This window comes from Arachis stenosperma, chromosome 9 (genome assembly GCF_014773155.1).
Source record: "Arachis stenosperma cultivar V10309 chromosome 9, arast.V10309.gnm1.PFL2, whole genome shotgun sequence".
NCBI classification, from domain to species: domain Eukaryota; kingdom Viridiplantae; phylum Streptophyta; class Magnoliopsida; order Fabales; family Fabaceae; genus Arachis; species Arachis stenosperma.
In genome coordinates, this window is record NC_080385.1 from 39,013,238 (window position 1) to 39,019,967 (window position 6,730).

Below are 6,730 nucleotides of genomic sequence, written 5' to 3' on the forward strand. Positions count from 1 at the left end.
CGAACAAGAGAAGGAGATGGCAGCCGAACCCAACAACAATAATGCAAGGAGGATGCTTGGTGATTTCACCAAACTAACGTCCAAGTTTGATGGAAGAAGCATCTCAGTTCCAGCCATTGGAGCAAACAATTTTGAGCTGAAACCTCAATTAGTTGCTTTGATGCAACAGAACTGCAAGTTTCATGGACTTCTATCTGAAGATCCTTATCAATTTTTAACTGAGTTCTTGCAAATTTGTGAGACTGTTAAGACAAATGGAGTAGATCCTGAAGTCTACAGGCTCATGCTTTTCCCTTTTGCTGTAAGAGACAGAGCTAGAACATGGTTGGACTCACAACCTAAAGATAGCCTGGACTCCTGGGATAAGCTGGTCATAGCCTTCTTGGGTAAATTCTTTCCTTCTCAAAAGCTGAGCAAGCTTAGAGTGGATGTTCAGACCTTCAAACAAAAAGATGGTGAATCCCTCTATGAAGCTTGGGAAAGATACAAGCAGATGACCAAAAAGTGTCCTTCTGACATGTTTTCAGAATGGACCATATTAGATATATTCTATTATGGTCTATCTGAGTTTTCCAAAATGTCATTGGACCATTCTGCAGGTGGATCCATTCACTTAAAGAAAATGCCTGCAGAAGCTCAAGAACTTATTGACATGGTTGCAAATAACCAATTCATGTACACTTCTGAGAGGAATTCCGTGAATAATGGAACGCCTCAGAGGAAGGGAGTTCTTGAAATTGATGCTCTAAATGCCATATTGGCTCAGAACAAAGTGTTGACTCAGCAAGTCAACATGATCTCTTAAAGTCTGAATGGATGACAAAATGCATCCAACAGTACTAAAGAGGCAGCTTCTGAAGAAGCTTAGGATCCTGAGAACCCTACAATAGCAGAGGTAAATTACATGGGTGAACCTTATGGGAACACCTATAATTCATCATGGAGAAATCATCCAAATTTCTCATGGAAGGATCAACAAAAGCCTCAACAAGGCTTTAATAATGGTGGAAGAAACAGGCTAAGCAATAACAAGCCTTTTCCATCATCTTCTCAGCAACAGACAGAGAATTCTGAGCAGAGCCCCTCTAATTTAGCAAATTTAGTCTCTGATATGTCTAAGGCCACTTTAAGTTTTATGAGTGAAACAAGGTCCTCCATCAGAAATTTGGAGGCACAAGTGGGCCAGCTGAGTAAGAAAGTCATTGAAACTCCTCCCAGTATTCTCCCAAGCAATACAGAAGAGAATCCAAAAGGAGAGTGCAAGGCCATTGATGTAATCAATATGGCCGAATGCACAAGGGAGGAGAAGGACGAAAATCCTAGTGAGGAAGACCTCCTGGGACATCTCTCAAACAAGAAGGAGTTTCCTATTGAGGACCTAAAGGAATCTGAGGCTCGTATAGAGACCATAGAGATTCCATTAAATCTCCTTCTGCCATTCATGAGCTCTGAAGATTATTCTTCCTCTGAAGAAGATGAAGATGTAACTGGAGAGCAAGTTGCTCAATATCTAGGAGCCATCATGAAGCTGAATGCCAAGTTGTTTGGTAATGAGACTTAGAAAGGTGAACCTGCCTTGCTCATTAGTGAACTAGATACATGGGTTCAGAAAACTTTACCTCAAAAGAGACAAGATCCTGGTAAATTCTTAATACCCTGTACCATAAGCACCATGACCTTTAACAAGGCTCTGTGTGACCTGGGGTCCGGCATAAATCTTATGCCACTCTCTGTAATGGAGAAACTGGGGATCATTGAGGTACAGCCTGCCTTATTCTCATTACAATTGGCAGACAAGTCAGTAAGACAAGCTTATGGATTAGTAGAGGACGTGTTGGTAAAGGTTAAAGGCCTTTACATCCCTGCTAATTTCATAATCTTAGACACTAGGAAGGAAGAAGATGAATGCATCATCCTTGAAAGACCTTTCCTAGCCACAGCAGAAGCTGTGATAGATGTTAATAGAGGAGAATTAGTCCTTCAATTGAATGGGGACTACCTTGTGTTTAAGGCACACGGCTATCCTTCTGTAACAAGGGAGAGTAAGCATGCAGAGCTTCTCTCAATACAGAGTCAGACAAAGCCCTCACAATCAAACTCTAAGTTTGGTATTGGGAGGCCACAACCAAACTCTAAGTTTGGTGTTGAACCCCCATATCCAAACTCTAAGTTTGGTGTTGGGAGTTCACAACATTGACCTGATCACCTTTGTGGACCAAGAGAGCCCACTGTCAAGCTATTGACATTAAAGAAGCGCTTGTTGGGAGGCAACCCAATTTTTATTTATCTAATTTTATTTTTATTTAATTGTTATTTTGTGTTTTAGTAGGTTCATGATCATGTGGAGTCATGAAAAAAGTATTAAAATTAAAAACAGAATCAAAAACAGCAGAAGAAAAATCACACCCTGGAGGAAAGACTTACTGGCGTTTAAACGCCAGTAAGGAGCATCTGGCTGGCGTTCAACGCCAGAACAGAGCATGGATCTGGCGCTGAACGCCAGAAACAAGCAACATCCTGGCGTTTGAACGCCAGGAATATGCCCTGAGGAAAGCTGGCGCTGAATGCCAGTAACAAGCATGGAACTGGCGTTTAACGCCAGAAACATGCTACACATGGGCGTTGAACACCCAGAACGTGCACCACTTCGGCGTTTAAATGCCAGAATGGTATGCTAAGGCATTTTACATGCCTAATTGGTACAGGGATGTAAATCCTTGACACCTCAGGATCTGTAGACCCCACAGGATCATCTCAGGATCTGTGGACCCCACAGGATCCCCACCTAACATATTCCCACCTTAACTCCTAATTAATCTTATAACACACTTTCCCAAAAACTCTTCACCAATCACCTCAATCTCTCTTCCCAATTACCCCCTTCACCACTCACATCCATCCACTCTTCCCCATAAACCCCACCTACCTTCAAAATTCAAAAACCTTTCCCGCCCAAACCCACTCTAAAATGGCCGAACCTACCCTCTCTCACTTCCCTATATAAACCCCTCCATTCTCCTTAATTTTCACACAACACACACCTCTCTTCTCCTTCTTGGCCGAATACATCTCTCCCCCTCTCCTCCATATTTTCTTCTTCTTTTTCTTCTTTTCTTTCTTCTCTTGCTCGAGGGCAAGCAATATTTTAATTTTGGTATGGTAAAAGCATAAGCTTTTTGTTTTTTCATTACCATTGATGGCACCTAAGGCCGGAGAATCCTCTAGAAAAGGAAAAGGGAAGACAAAAGCTTCCACCTCCGAGTCATGGGAGATGGAAAGATTCATCTCCAAAGCCCATCAAGACCACTTCTATGATGTTGTGGCCAAGAAGAAGGTGATCCCTGAGGTCCCTTTCAAGCTCAAGAAAAATGAGTATCTAGAGATCCGACATGAGATCCAAAGAAGAGGTTGGGAAGTTCTAACCAACCCCATTCAACAAGTCAGAATCTTAATGGTTCAAGAGTTCTATGCCAATGCATGGATCACTAGGAACCATGATCAAAGTGTGAACCCGAGTCCAAAGAATTATCTTACAATGGTTCAGGGGAAATACTTAGATTTTAGTCCGGAGAATGTGAGGTTGGCGTTCAACTTACCCATGATGCAAGGAGATGTACGCCCCTACACTAGAAGGGTCAACTTTAATCAAAGGTTGGACCAAGTCCTTATGGACATATGTGTGGAAGGAGCTCAATGGAAAAGAGACTCCAAAGGCAAGCCGGTTCAACTAAGAAGACTGGACCTCAAGCCTGTGGCTAGAGGATGGTTGGAGTTCATTCAACGCTCTATCATCCCCACTAGCAACCGATCTGAAGTTACTGTGGATCGGGCCATCATGATTCATAGCATCATAATTGGAGAGGAAGTAGAAGTTCATGAAGTCATCTCCCATGAATTTTACAAAATAGCCGATAAGTCCTCTACTTTGGCAAGGCTGGCTTTTCCTCATCTTATTTGCCATCTATGTTACTCAGCTGAAATTATCATAGAAGGAGATATCCTCATTGAGGAGGACAAGCCCATCACTAAGAAAAGGATGGAGCAAACAAGAGAGCCCACTCATGGAACCCAAGAGACGCATGAGGAAGCTCATCACCAAGAAATCCCGGAGATGCCTCAAGGGATGCACTTTCTTCCCAACAACTATTGGGAACAACTCAACACTTCCTTAGAAGATTTTAGTTACAATGTGGATCAATTAAGGGTGGAACATCAAGAGCACTCCATCATTCTCCATGAAATTAGAGAAGATCAAAGGGCAATGAGGGAGGAGCAACAAAGGCAAGGAAGGGACATAGAAAAGCTTAAGGACATCATTGGTCCTTCAAGAAGAAGACGCCACTAAGGTGGATTCATTCCTTGTTCTAATTTTTTTCTGTTTCTCGATTTTTATGTTATATGTTTATCTGTGTTTTGTGTCTTTACTTCATGATCATTAGTAGTTAGTAACTATGTCTTAAAGTTATGAATAATTCCATTAATCATTCACCTCTCTTAAATGAAAATTGTTTTTAATTCAAAAGAACAAGAAGTACATAAAATTTGAAAATTGTTCTTGAATTTAGTTTAATTATATTGATGTGGTGACAAAACTTTTTGTTTTCTGAATGAATGCTTGAACAGTGCATAATTTTGATCTTGTTGTTTATGAATATTAAAATGTTGGCTCTTGAAATAACGATGAACAAATAGAATGTTATTGACAATCTGAAAAATCATGAAAATTGATTCTTGAAGCAAGAAAAAGCAGTGAAAAAGCAAAAGCTTGCAAAAAAAATTTGCGAAAAAAATAGAAAGAAAAAGAAAAAGCAAGCAGATACAGCCAATAGCCCTTAAAACCAAAAGGAAAGGGTAAAAAGGATCCAAGGCTTTGAGCATCAATGGATAGAAGGGCCCAAGGAAATAAAATCCAGGCCTAAGCGGCTAAATCAAGCTGTCCCTAACCATGTGCTTGTGGCATGCAGGTCCAAGTGAAAAGCTTGAGACTGAGTGGTTAAAGTCATGATCCAAAGCAAAAGGAGTGTGCTTAAGAGCTCTAGACACCTCTAACTGGGGACTCTAGCAAAGCTGAGTCACCATCTGAAAAGGTTCACCCAGTCATGTGTCTGTGGCATTTATGTATCCGGTGGTAATACTGGAAAACAAAGTGCTTAGGGCCACGGCCAAGACTTATAAAAGTAGCTGTGTTCAAAAATCAACATACTTAACTAGGAGAATCAATAACACTATCCGAAATTCTAAGTTCCTAGAGAAGCCAATCATTCTAAACTTCAAAGGAAAAAGTGAGATACCAAAACTGTTCAGAAGCAAAAAAGCTACAAGTTCTGCTCATCTAATTAGAATTAATATTCATTGATATTTTGGAATTTATAGTATATTCTCTTCTTTTTATCCTATTTTATTTTCAGTTGCTTGGGGACAAGCAACAATTTAAGTTTGGTGTTGTGATGAGCGGATAATTTATACGTTTTTTGGCATTGTTTTTAGGTAGTTTTTAGTATGATCTAGTTACTTTTAGGGATGTTTTCATTAGTTTTTATGCTAAATTCACATTTATGGACTTTACTATGAGTTTGTGTGTTTTTCTGTGATTTCAGGTATTTTCTGGCTGAAATTAAGGGACCTGAGCAAAACTCTGATAGGAGGCTGACAAAGGACTGCTGATGCTGTTGGAATCTGACCTCCCTGCACTCTAAATGGATTTTCTGGAGCTACAGAACTCCAAATGGCGCGCTCTCAACGGCTTTGAAAAGTAGACATCCAGAGCTTTTCAGTATTATATAATAGTCCATACTTTATTTGGGATTTGACGACGTAAACTGGCGCTCAACGCTAGTTCCATGCTGCATTCTGGAGTCAAACGCCAGAAACACGTCATGAACCAGAGTTGAACGCCCAAAACACGTTACAAATTGGCGTTCAACTCCAAGAGAAGCCTCAGCTCGTGGATAGACCAAGCTCAGCCCAAACATACACCAAGTGGGCCCTGGAAGTGGATTTATGTATCAATTACTTACTTTTGTAAACCCTAGTAGCTAGTTTATTATAAATAGAACTTTTTACTAGTGTATTAGTTAAATCCACCTGACTGGGATTTACAAGATGACCATAGCTTGCTTCATACCAACAATCTCTGTGGGATCGACCCTTACTCACGTAAGGTATTACTTGGACGACCCAGTACACTTGCTGGTTAGTTGTGCGGAGTTGTGACAAAGTGAGATTCACGTTTGAGAGCACCAAATCTTTGGAGCCATTGTTGATGATCACAATTTTGTGCACCAAGTTTTTGGCGCCGTTGCCAGGGATTGTTCGAGTATGGACAACTGACGGTTCATCTTGTTGCTCAGATTAGGTAATTTTCTTTTTAATTTCTTCTAAAAAAAAAAGTTTTCAAAAATATTTTTCAAAAATTTTCCCTTTGTTTTCGAAAATTTTTTCAAAATTTTAAAGAATGAATTCTAGAATCTCATATAACATGTTTTGGCTTGGCTGGCTATTAAGCCATGGCTGATTTACAGGATTTTGATTGAGGACTATGAATTCATTACTTCCTTTTTCCAAAATATGTTTTCAAAAATTTATTAAAAGAAAATACAAAAAAATTAGAAAATTATAAAAACAAAAAATATTTTGTGTTTCTTGTTTGAGTCTTGAGTCAATTTTTAAGTTTGGTGTCAATTGCATGTTTTTAAAATTATTATGCATTTTTCGAAAATTCATGCATTCA

The 6,730-nt window shown here is 39.7% G+C and overlaps 1 non-coding gene across 1 annotated transcript; it reads right to left on the reverse strand.

Moving 5' to 3' along the window:
- Positions 1-415: 415 nt before the first annotated feature.
- On the reverse strand, positions 416-519 carry LOC130952336 (small nucleolar RNA R71). Its single transcript, XR_009074516.1, has one exon. It is a non-coding gene; the product is annotated as a small nucleolar RNA R71 (small nucleolar RNA).
- Between the last annotated feature and the right edge of the window lie 6,211 nt (positions 520-6,730).